Source organism: Bufo gargarizans, chromosome 2 (genome assembly GCF_014858855.1).
Source record: "Bufo gargarizans isolate SCDJY-AF-19 chromosome 2, ASM1485885v1, whole genome shotgun sequence".
In the NCBI taxonomy this organism is placed as follows: domain Eukaryota; kingdom Metazoa; phylum Chordata; class Amphibia; order Anura; family Bufonidae; genus Bufo; species Bufo gargarizans.
Genome location: NC_058081.1, coordinates 193,935,037 through 193,948,671, shown reverse-complemented (window position 1 = coordinate 193,948,671; position 13,635 = coordinate 193,935,037).

Sequence of the window (13,635 nt, the reverse complement as noted above, 5' to 3'; positions counted from 1 at the left end):
AGTGACTGTGCTTCGTACTGCAGCTAAGCCCCATTCACTTGAATGGGGCTGAGCTGCACCTAGGCCATATGACCAATTAACGTGACATCACATTTCTTGAAAAGATGGCACGATGGCCTCTTTGTACAGCTGATCTGATATTGATGACCTATCATGAAGATAGGCCATCAATATGCAACTCCTGGAAAACCCCTTTAATACACTCTTGATTAAATGATACAAATAAACCTGTGTTACTTTTCTGTACTGCACTGATCCTTTTGGCATAGAGTGTACAGGTAACTCATTGTAACATCTATTCAGTATTCAGCAGTGGCCTTGAAAGAATATTTGGAGTAAATTTTATTTTGAGAAATTGCTCCATGACCCAGGATATGTAGAGAGGGTAGCATCTTATCTTTTGAGATTTTGCAGTACATCTGGGAACTCATCAGTGAAATATAAACACAGGGGTGCACCTAGCCTTTCTGTTGCCTGAGGCGAAGATTGAAAAAGCGCAAAACCCACCCATACCAAATTCTCAAACTAACCCCTTCTCCCCTAACATTACGTATATCACTACAGAACATACAGTGTAATACAGCGCCCCATACCTCTTACATCCAGTGACGTCTTCTTTGATGTAGATGTTCTCTTTCCTCATCTTATCCCTTTCAGACCTTCAGACCAGACCACCATTTTTCAGCCATTTCTTGTCTCTGCAGTTTGACAAAACAATCTTAGTTTACTACTTTTCCATCATCACATCTTCTGGACAAATCATCCTACCACCCCCAATACTGTGCTGCTGTGCTCCCCAATATTATACTGCAGAAACAGATAAACCCCCTGTTATTACTAGTACCATGCATATAGTGCCCTTCAATAATTATTGGCACGCAGTGTCCTAAAATAATTGCGCCCAGCAAATAGTGCCGCTGATACTAATAGTGTAAAATATTAATATTGTAAACTAGTAGTGTAAACATCCCCCAAAAATAACTGTGCTAAGCTGATACTGTGGCAAGGTGCCTCCACAGTAATAGTGCTCACAAAAAGTCCCACCGATAGTAATAATTCTCTGCTAGAACACACATGGTAGTAATAGTGCTGCTACAGTGCCCCCAACATGTCCCCACTGTGCCCCAGAAGTAATAATGCTCCCATAGTGCCCATACTAGTAATCATGTTCCCCATACACCCCCAGTAGTAATAAAGCCCACCATAATGCCCCCAGGTAGTAATAATTCTCCTTATAATGTGACAGTACAAAAAATGCCCCCTTTTAATGCCCCCAGTTAAGCTAATGTTCCCATAATGCCCCCATAATGTGCCAGTATAAAATACACCTATATAGTGCCCCCGGTAAATGCCCCCATAGTGCTCCTCTCCCCCTTTCTCCTAGTACCCACCATAATGTACCAGTATAAAATGCCCCTATAATGCCAAAGTAGATGCCCTTAGTGTTCCCCATAATTTGCAAGTATAAAATACCCCTTCTTAGTCCCCCCGTAGATGACCCCATAGTTCTCCTCTCCCCCCTTCCCCATAGTACCCACCATAATGTGTCCCAGTATAATATTCCCCTATACAGAGCCCCCCATATAAAATACCCCTTCTTTGTGGCCTCAGTAGATGCCCCCATAGTGCCCCCCAATAATGTGCCAGTAAGAAGTGTCCCCATAGATGCCCCCATAGTTCCACCCAATAATGTGCCAATAAAAAGTGCCCCCATAGTGCTCCCCAATAATGTGCCAGTAAGTGCCCCATAAATGCCCCCACAGTGCCCCCCAATAATGTGCCAGTAAGAAGTGCCCCCATAGATGCCCCCATAGTTCCACCCAATAATGTGCCAATAAAAAGTGCCCCCATAGTGCTCCCCAATAATGTGCCAGTAAGTGCCCCATAGATGCCCCCACAGTGCCCCCCAATAATGTGCCAGTAAGAAGTGCCCCTATAGATGCCCCCAATCATGTGCCAGTAAGAAGTGTCCCCCATAAATTCCCCCCAATTATGTGCTAGTAAAAAGTGCCCCCCATAGCGCTTCTCTCCTGTATTGTACCATATTAAAAAAGTAAACTCACATACTTACCTCCATCAGGCTGGCAGCGATGCGATGCAGGCCTCTTCCGGTCTGTGTCCTGCGCTGTACGGCTCAGGCGGCGTGATGACGTCATCGCACCGCCTGCGCCAGCTTCTGATAGGCTGCAGGCATAGTGCCTGCAGCCTATCAGAGGGACGGGGAAGGGAGACGCCCTTTCCCCTGCCCCGCAGCATCCATCTGCATCTCTGTAGCGGAATCCATAACAGAATTATTAAATAACCCGAAACCGAACCTTGTACGCCGAACTTGAAAAACAGAAGTTCGCTCATCTCTATTAACAGTGTCTTCCTGCATGGACAATAACCACCTGTGTGCAGAATGCATCTTACCATGCATGATGAATAGGTCACTCCAGTTTGGCCTGCTACGGCTTTTGCCAGCTCTCGGAGATACTTATTCACTTTTCTCAGTAAACCTTGCATTTTCTCACTAGGTAAAAGCTTGACAGCCTGGATGTTTTAGGGAGTCTGTCAGAAGGCCATTTGATTTCTCTATGAAACATTTTTTTCTCAAGTCAAGACAATTCCACGATGTGCGATTTTTGTCAACATTTGTCAAGGCTGTTGCAGCCTGTGATTGTGGGAGGGGCATAGGCTTTATAAGCCCCCCTCCCACGGTCATCCGACGCTGGCGTCATCTCGTGCATTCCACTTTGGTTTCGCCAGTCCTGTACGATCGCTGCTCCGACCAGGTAAGTATGTTTTGGTCCCCCCACGCTCCACTCGCAATCACGGCTAATTCTGTAGGCCGTCCGGCCTCAAGTACTCGCGCCACCCACGCTCCTCACAACATCACCGGCTGCTTCCGCCACCTCCTGCCGGCCACTTCCACCCTCATTCTCGCTGCCATTGCGCTCCACGGTCTCCAGGGGAGAGTGGTCCGGCACCGACCCCCGTTTCCACCCTCCTCCCGCCCTCCTCCACCCAGCGCCTCCTGTCCTAAGCACACCGGCCCCCCTCCACAGCTCTCACCTCGACCGGAGCACTCCAGGGTCCGCCCGGCAGACGGTGCGGTCGGCCTCTCTACAGTCCGGCTTCCTCACAGTCCCGTGGGGGGCGGGGCTGGCTCCTCCTCATCCACGCCCCTTCTCTCCGCCCTCCTTCACACAGCTCCGCTCCTCGTCACACCCAGCCACCCCAAGTGCAGCGCCCCTCCATTCCCTCCCTCACCTCGACCGGTGCGTTCCCCCGTTCGGCTTCCTCGCAATTCCGGCCGGGGGCGGGGCCGGCTACTCCTCATTCACGCCCCTTCTCTCGGCAAGTCTCTCTGCGCATGCTCCCCAGCAGGCTGCTGGAGGAAGTCACAGATACGGTCTTCTACCCCACCAGCACAATAAAAAAATAAAAATAAAAAAATAAACATAAACCTGCCACGCATCTGTAAAAAAAAAAAAGGGGGTCAACAAGTGTTATAAACCCACACATTCACAAAAAAAAAGGGTTAAAATAAACTCAATAAACATCATAAACCCGCCACACATTTGCAACAAAAAAAAAAAAGTCAAGTATTATAAACCCGCCACTCATCCACAAAAAAAAAGGAAAACACTGCCACACATTTGCTAAAACAAAAAAATAAATAAATCATATATATTGTCCACCCCTTTATGTTACAGAGCTACCTCGCGGTTCCTTCTGACAAGAGCCATTATACGTCAACCGTTTTTTACGGACTTACCTGTCCCATTTTTTATTTTGTCCATCAAATCCTCATCTGCAGGTTGGTATTTCATGTTCATGTCTCATGGTCACAACATTGTTTGTCATGCGCGTCCGGTTTCACGTCTCCTTTGTCCAGCCTGTTTTCAACCCCAGGCCGCGTCTGTCTTCTTGTCTTACGCCTGTTTTCGTTATTCAGGCCACGTCTGTCTTCACGTCCTACGCCTGTTTTCGTTATTCAGGCCACGTGTTTTTGTTATTCAGGCCACATCCGTCTTCACGTCCTACGCCTGTTCTTTCGTTACTCAGGCCACGTCTGTCTTCATGTCCCACGCCTGTTTTCGTTATTCAGGCCACGTCTGTCTTCACGTCCTACGCCTGTTTTCGTCATTCAGGCCACGTCTGTCTTCACGTTCCACGCCTGTTTTCGTTATTCAGGCCACGTCTGTCTTCACGTCCCACGCCTGTTTTCGTTATTCAGGCCACGTCTGTCTTCACGTCCCACGCCTGTTTTTCGTTATTCAGGCCACGTCTGTCATTTCCATTTTCACGCCTGTTTTCGTTATTCAGGCCACGTCTGTCTTTACGTTTCACGCCTGTTTTTCACCATTCAGTCCGAGTCCGTCTGTCACGTTTCCCGCTTGTTGCCATCACTCCGCCTACGTCTGCCCACGCTCTACATCATCCAGCTCCCATCTGTCTTCAATGTTTCTGTCCGTCCGTCATGTACCACGCCTGTCTTATGATCTGATCACAACCATCAGTCATGTCTTCACCTGTTTTCGTTATTCAGGCCATCTCAGTCATTTACGTCTCACGCCTGCCTTCATCACTCAGCCCACGTCTGTCGCATACGTCTCACGCCTGTTTGAGCCAATCAGGCCACGTCTCGTCCTCACACAGCCCCCTTTTTTCAACAACCACTGACCTCCACTAAAATTGTTACTTTCATCTCAGTCAAAGACCGATTTCGTCTACACCGCCACGAAGCATCAGAATCTGAGCCCTCGGTAGACCAGGTGGAATTTCAAGGTACCGATCCCCTCTTTATTCATATTTATCCGGTTACAAGCATCATCATGTTTCCCCAGGTCGCTCAAAGCATTTAGCCGGGGACCACCAACGCAACGCACCTCCGGCCATCAGGGCCCTCACGTCCTCGAGGCTACGTCTCAAAAAAAATAAAAAATTTTTTTAAATCTTGTCCTCTCTTTCAGCTTCCCATTATGTCTCACCATTCCGAATTAGATGACTCCGCATCCCTTCCGGATTCCCTGGCTTCCAGCCATGCCAGCGTGGGGTCACTCCGAAGCTGGACCATCCCCAAGATAATAGCCGAACTAACCAAACGAGGGATTCGGTACCCAGCTTCGGCCAGGAAGGCGGAGCTCTATCGACTCCTCGTGTCCGATCCGTCCCACTCCGAAGACCAGGTGTCAATGTCAACCATTCAGTTTTCATTGACCCAGCTGCACGCCACTATCAACTCCCTAGCCACCTCTGTATCGGACATTCAGACCAGACTGTCGGCAGTAGAGTCCAGAGACCCGTCTCCCAGCATCCCTGTCCCTACTCTCCCGGTCGCTTCCACATCCTCAGGTAGGGTTCCCGCCTTGTCTGAGGTAGCCCCGTCCCATTTCGTGACCGACACCCTCAAACGAGACATCTTGGAAGGGAAAGACGTCAACTTAGCCGCCATACTCATTGCCACCCACGACACGGTTGAGAATAGGACCATAGCCTGCGAGAATGTGTCAATAGTCCTCAGGTCCAGGGATGCCCGATTGAACAGGAAACTATCCATCCCAGAATTCATCCTGGCCTTCAGCCTGTTCAGGGACATAATCTGCTCCGCCTTCCCCGAAAGGCGTGAGGAGCTGGATTTGTACCTGTACAGGGTCACGGATCTGGGGCATAAGTACAGAGGGTACGCATTCTATGATTATCACTGCTCCTTCTCGGCCAAAGCCGCGGCGGCCCCCGCCCAGTTCCAACGGGTCACCAATTGGGCATCCCTGGACATGGAACTGTTTTGACGACATTTCGCTGGTCTCAAAGCCCCCGCTTGCTCGTCATGCCAGTCCATCCTGCACGCCTCAGACTGGTGCCCAAACCCCAGCCTTCCATCATCCCTGCCCAGATCTGTGGCAGGCGCCTTCAGGGTCCCAGCCCAGGCACAACTCGGGCACCGACAAGCTGGGTCGACCCTATAGTCTTCCTGGGAAACATTCAGGTTTGCAACAACTACAACTTTGCAACCTGCAACTACAACCAATGCAGAGCACTCCACGTCTGCTCCACTTGTTTCAGAGCCCACCCCCTGTCGGTTTGCCCAAACAGATCAGGGAGAAACAAGTGACTAGGCGTAGTCAACGTGGACCTATTAGCAGCGCTTCTCCCTGACCATCACAATTCCCACCAAGTCAGCTTCCTTATCAACGGTTTCAAGGAAGGATTCCACACTGGTCTCGTGGCTCTTCCTCAGTCATCTTGGGAAGGCCCCAACCTCAGGTCCGCCATTTCCGACGCCGCTTTGGTGGGTCCTCTGGTCCGGGCGGAACTGGAGAAGGGTTTCCTCATCGGCCCTTTCTCCAGCATCCCGTTTGACTACTGGAGGATTAACCCTATCGGCATCGTAACCCAAAAATTTTCCAATTAAAAAAGATTAATTTATGACCTTTCAGCTCCTCATGGTTCTCACATTCCTAGCCTCAACTCCCTGGTTCCGTCAGAGGAGTTCTCAATGAAGTACTCTTCTCTCGGTGAAGCCTATCGCTCTCATCCTCCTGGCGGGCAGGGGGGCCTGGCTGTCCAAGGCTGACCTGGCGGACGCCTTCAAGCTGCTGCCCATCAACCCACAACTCTGGAAATTCTATGGCATCAAATGGGACGACTCATACTACTTCGCCACCCGCCTCACTTTCGGCTCGAAAAGTAGTCCGTGGTTGTTTGACCAGTTCGCTCAGGCCCTCCACTGGGTCCTGGTCAACCATTGTGAGTGCCCCATGGTCATCCACTACCTGGACGACTTTCTCTTGATAGAGCAACCAGACGTCCCACCCTGCAAACTCGACAGCCTACTCCAGGTTTTCGCCAGCCTCAGCATCCCTGTCGCTCCCACCAAGATCGAGGGACCCTCGACCACCCTCACTTTCCTCGGCGTGGTCCTCGATACTCGCAAGATGGAAGCGAGGTTGCCCGAGGACAAGCTGTCAAAGATCAAGGAGGTAATTTCCAGATTTGTGGGTTGCAGGGTCGTCTCAAAGCAGGACTTGCAATCCCTGCTAGGCATGCATGAATTTCGCCGCCAGGATCATGCCCCAGGGCAAGGCCTTCTTGTCCAGACTCCTGGATCTGCTACCAACGGCCACAGAGCAGGACTCCCCGATAGTCCTGGACGCACACGCGATGGCGGATCTAGCCATGTGGAAATCCTTCCTGACCCGCTGGAATGGGATCTCCCTTTTCGTCCCCCAATGGTGTCCCTCTTCTCCAAAGTTTTTTTCCGACGCCGCTGCCTCCCGGGGTTTCGTGGCCATCTACAACACCCAGTGGTTCATGGGCCACTGGCCCCCCCGAGATCTCTTCGCTCAGTGAGTACCTCAGATCCTCCCCCCTCCTAGAGATCTACCCAATCGTAGCGGCCGCAAAAGTTTGGGGCAGGCAGTGGGCCAACTCCCCGGTGACATTTATCACGGACAACCAGTCGGTAGTGGACATCCTCACCAAAGGTAGGTCCAAATCCCGCCACATCATGCCTTTCGTCCGCAAACTCGTTTGGTTGTCCCTACAGCACAATTTCCAATTTTCTTGCAGACACATCCAGGGTGTCCAGAACTCCGCGGCTGATGCACTGTCACGCTTTCATTTCAACCGTTTCTTCCAGGTCATGCCAGAGGCGGATCCAGCAGGATTGTCCCCTCCGGAGTTCAACACACTACGCATGGACTAGCCCATATCATTTCATCCGCCAAATCCCTCATACAAAAATCCCTATCAGCCAACACCGCTAGAAACTACAAAACCGGTTGGAACAGCTTCCAAAAATGTTCACGTCTCCACCCCAGCAGCGGCACAGATAGGACCACCTATCTGATGGCCTTCTTAGCTTATTGCCATCACCACCTCAAACTCGGCTATAATTCCATTAGATTGTACATGGCAGGGGTGCAATACCATTCCACCCTCAAGCATCCCGGTAGTAAGGCAATATTTGCGTCCCCGGCCATCAGGGCCGTCCTCAGGGGAATTAAAAAAAACAGTCTGCCATGCACTCCCACCAGGCAACCAGTCTCAGGGGATCTGTTCAGAAAACTTTCCAATTCCCTAGACAGCAACCCTTTCAGGCTCCTTCCCAGCACCATCATCAAAGCAGCCATGTACTTAGGTTTCTATGGGTTCTTGCGCCCAGGGGAATTCACAGGTTTTTCCCCAAAATCCAAGGGTCTGACCAAGAGCCAGTTAACGTGGAACCTCGACCATTTCACCCTGCTATTACCTTCCACCAAAACGTCGCAAGCAGGACCCCCAGTCCCAGTCAAGTACTTCAGGTCCTTCAACAAATGGTGCCCCGTCCAGGTGTTCAACCAATTAATCAGCTCCTTGGGTCATTCCTCCCCAGACAGTCCGCTGCTTCCTTTCAAATTCAAGCCCCTCACGACCACGCAATTCATTTCTCACATTCGCCTGCTAGTCACCGGCCTTGGAGTCGATCCCAAAACCATTTCAGGTCACTCATTTCGGATCGGGGCAGCTTCCGCAGCCTCCAAGCACAACGTCCCCAGTCATATCATTCGGAAGATGGGACGCTGGGAATCATCGTGCTTCACCAGGTACATTCCCAATCCGCATCAGGAAATAGCAGCCGTTTTCCGCAAACTGGCTTTGTAATTCACATACCCTTCAATAAATATTAAACCTAACCTTTTGCCTTGCTTTTTGGCCCCTTATAGGCTACCCTCGTTTCACGGTCATGGGCACAATCCAGGCCTAGCTAACATATGACACGTTCAGGTTCCGTGTTCACCACGATAGCTCCAGTATCCGTAGCCACGACCATAATTGTCAAGGCTGTTGCAGCCTGTGATTGTGGGAGGGGCGTAGGCTTTATAAGCCCCCCTCCCACGGTCATCCGACGCTGGCGTCATCTCGTGCCCCACCCTCCCTTCCCTTTTTTCAAGGGCTTCCTCAGGGTATGCCCCCTTATAGGCTACCCTCATTTCACGGTCATGGGCACAACCAGGCCTAGGTAACATATGACACGTTCAGGTTCCGTGTTCACCACGATAGCTCCAGTATCCGTTAGCCACGACCATACTATACAGTATATATATGTAGGTGCATAGAGCCTCATGCTCATAGTTGTATTATTGCATCAGGATCTTCTGACTTGCATGGGCCATATCCTTGTGGTTTGACTGTACTGCAGTATGCCTCTGATACAGAGATGCTTTATTTTCCATAGCACATGGAGTTCATGGGGCTCTGTACTGCCGGCGCAGGAGGCTCATGTGCGCCTACAGCCTATACGCTGCTCTCTCATGTGCATGAGGCCACATTCAGCCTGTTGATCAGGCCAGTGCAAAGAGTGCTAATAGATGCGTTATTAGCCATCGCCGATCGCTGTCCAAAACAGGAAGTGTAAGGCCCCTTTCACACGGGCGAGATTTCCAGTGGGTGCAATGCGTAAGGTGAACGCATTGCACCCGCACTGAATCCGGCACCATTCATTTCTATGGGGCTGTGCACATGAGCGTTGTTTTTAACGCATCACTTGTACGTTCAGTGCAAATCGCAGCATGCTCTATAATGTCCGATTTTGACGTGACGCAGGCCCCATAGAAGTGAATGGGGTGTGTGAAAATCGGATGGCATCCGCAAGCAAGTACGGATGCCATGCGATTTGCACGCATGGTTGCTAGGAGACCATCGGGATGGAGACCCGATCATTATTATTTTCCCTTATAACATGGTTATAAGGGAAAATAATAGCATTCTGAATACAGAATGCATAGTAAACCAGCGCTAGAGGGGTTAAAATAAAATAAAAAATAATTTAACTCACCTTAGTCCACTTGTTCGCGAAGCCGGCATCTCCTTGTGTCTCCGCTGCTGATGAACAGGACCTGGGATGAGCTGCTCCATTAAATAGAGCTTAAGGACCTTCGATGACGTCACTCCGGTCATCACATGATCTTTTACCATGGTGAATCACCATGGTAAAAGATCATGTGACGTACCATGTGATGAACGGAGTGACGTCATCGAAGGTCCTTAACCGGTATTTAATGGAGCAGCTCATCCCAGGTCCTGTTCATCAGCAGCGGAGACACAAGGAGATGCCGGCTTCGCGAACAAGTGGACTAAGGTGAGTTAAATTATTTTTTATTTTATTTTAACCCCTCTAGCGCTGGTTTACTATGCATTCTGTATTCAGAATGCTATTATTTTCCCTTATAACCATGTTATAAGGGAAAATAATACAATCTTCAGAACATCAATCCCAAGCCCGAACTTCTATGAAGAAGTTCGGGTTTGGGTACCAAACATGCGCGATTTTTCTCACGCGAGTGCAACGCATGACAATGTTTTGCACTTGCGCAGAAAAAATCGCGCATTTTCCCGCAACGCACCCGGCTCTTAGCCGGGCCAAAAAAATGACGCCCGTGTGAAAGAGGCCTAAGTGATCCCTGTTCGACATTAAAGGGCATCTGTTAGAAGATTTATACCTATGACACTGGCTGACCATGTGCGCTTGGCAGCTGAAGGCATCTGTGTTGATCTTTTTTTCATATGTGTTCCCATTGCTGAGAAAAATGATGCTTTAATACATGCAAATGAGTCTCCAGGAGTAATGGCTGTGTTGCCGTTACACCTAGAGGCTCCACTTTCTCTGCAGCTGCTGCCCCACTGCACTTTGATTGACAGGGCTAGGCACTGAAAGCATCATCACTACTGGCCCTGTCAATCAAATTGGCGAGGGCCCGACAGTTGCAGAGAAAGCGAAGCCTCTAGGCAGGGGCGTAACTATAGGGGAAGCGGCTGCTTTGGGGCCCTGACCCAGAAGGGGCCCATCCAGGAGGAGGAGGACTAAAAGATTTTGCCAGGGCCCCCTAAACAGTATTACACAATGAAATTATATACAGTGACAGTATAGACAGTGTAGAAAACGGATGGAACAGCTGCCGGGCCTGGTCTGAGAGAGCGATCTTTACTAGGCACACGAATGGGGGCAGCATGAAAGGAAGGGGTTGTGAAAAAATTACTGGGGGAGGGGGGCCCTATTCAAAAATTTGCTGTGGGGCCCAGTCATTTCTAGCTACGCCACTGCCTCTAGGAGTAACGGCAACGCCCCCATTGCTCCTAGAGGCTCATTTGCATGTATTAAAACACCATTTTCCCCAGCAATGTGGACGTATATGAACATGGGACCAACACAGATGCCTTTAGTTGATGCCGAGCAGATGCCGAGCAGATGCCGAGCACACATGCAACAGGTCAGGCAGTTTCACGTTTTTGATTCAACATTTCTCTAGAAGTGCCTCAGAGTGCACTATAAAAACACTATGGGGGAGACGTATGAAAGGGGCTGTCCAGTTTCAGGAAGAAACCGGACAACAGTCCAGGCATGCCTGAAATAAAAAAATAGATGATTATCTACCTATCAGATCCTGCATCACTGCTCCAGTTCTCTCATCTAGGCTCTGTTGACCCGGGAGGTACAGGCCTGAGAACTCACAAGATTCCATAGGAAAACAGTATGAACCCCTCTGCCCCACCCAGTTTTCCTAGAGCGCAAAGTTCAACACCCCAGTTTTCTGATGAATTTGTTGTTTTTTATAAAAAAAAATTGTAATTAGAGTTACTCTTGACTTCACCCACTTTATCCAGATTCTGTGTCAGTAAAGTTGAACAAGTGCTTCATAAATATGGAGCTCATTCTGACCACCTCATTTCCCAATGTATTTATACCAGACAAGTGGCATAAATACATTGATAAATATCCTACATCCATTACAATACTGGTGGCATACAGCCACCATTAGGGGGGAGCTCAGTTATGCAGTTACAATTGACTGATATGGAAGCTGCTTGCACTGAGCTCACCCTAGTAGTGACTGTGTGAAAAATGCAGTATTATGCCCTATGTACTCGACCCTAACAATGCCAATAATATGCTGCTTGGGCAAATGTCCCTATAGTCTGTCTCCCCAAACCTTCTTGGGGTACTGCTGTCTAAATACATTTCCAGTTTCCCAATGAAAAAAATAAATTCCAGATGCCTGTAAAATTACATAGAAACATAGTAGATTGATGGCAGAAAAAGACCACCTGGTCCATCTAGTCTGCCCTTATTATTTCTCATCTATCTTAGTATATCCACATGTAAGCTCACTTACTGTAGATTTTCCAATCATTTGATGGGAGCTTGTTCCAAGCATCAACTACTCTTTCTGTGTAATAATATATCCTTCCATTAGTTCTGATCTTCCCCCAACCAATTTTAGATTGTGCTTCTATTTTCTTGAGTTTTTTTCATTAAAAGCACTTCCCTCCTGAACCTCATTTATCCATTTAACATATTTAAAGGTTTCGATCTTGTCCCCCACTTTCCTCAAGGCTATATAGATTAAGTTTTAAGTTTCTCCCGGTACAGTATGTTTTATACTTCTGACCCTCCACCATTTTTGTAGCCCGCCTTTGCACCCGTTCCATTTTAGGCTACTTTCACACTAGCGCTACTTGCGGATCTGTCATGGATCCGCAAAAACGCTTCCGTTACAATAATACAACCGCATGCATCCGTCATGAACGGATCCGGTTGTATTATGTCTTCTATAGCCATGACGGATCTGTTTTCTATTGTTCCAGATTGTGTCCAAAAAAACGGATCTGTCCTCATTGACTTACATTGTGTGTCATTGTTTGGCTCCGCTTCGTCAGGCAGGCCTCCAGAGCGGAATGGTGACTGAACGGAGGCAAACTGATGCATTCCGAACGGATCCCTTTCCTTTCAGAATGCATTAGGGCAAAACTGATCTGTTTTGGACCTCTTCTGAGAGCCCTAAATTGATCTCACAAATGGAAAACCAAAACGCTAGTGTGAAAGTAGCCCTATCTATATCTTTTTGTAAGTGGGGTCCCCAGAACTGGATGTAGTCTTCCAGATGTGGTCTCACAAGCACTATCTATAGCAGGATCACAATCTCTCTTCCTAATGGGTATACTTTTAGATATACATCCAAGCATCATATTTGCTTTCCCAGCCAACTGTCCACATTGTGCACTCATTTTGAAGCTGTCTGGTATCAAGAGCCTTCACTTCTGAAGTCCTGGCCAACAGAGCACTGCCATTATGAAACTCAGATAGAGGGTTCCTTCTCCTCGATTGCTTATTTTTTGAAAACACTGAACTGCAGTTTCCATTGTTTGGAGTCTTGGAACATTTGGGCAGAGAGGCTTAATCTTTTTTCAAGTTACAAATCGCCAGAATTAGCAACCCAATTACACATTTTTGTGTCATCGGCAAACAGGCAAACCTTACCAACCAAATCTTCTCCTATGTCTCCCATAGGACAGACCCTTGAGATGGGATGTCAAAAGAATTAGATTGACGACTAGGACCAAAGGGAAGGACAGTGAAATTCTCAGTGTTAAAGCTCAGCTGCTTATTGAGGCCTTTAGGGGAAACCATCCCCAGTCTGTAAATGTACAGATTTCCCTCTGAAGAACCATTGATTCAAGTTTCCTAATCTACCAGATGGTCTTACCGATTCAATATGTGGATATATTCATGTGGATTTCATCTCTTCCATGCATGGTACAAATGTGTCTGGCCATGGAAGTGTCTTTGGGTTTGTATGTGTCCAAGATGTTCTCCAATTCTCCATGCCA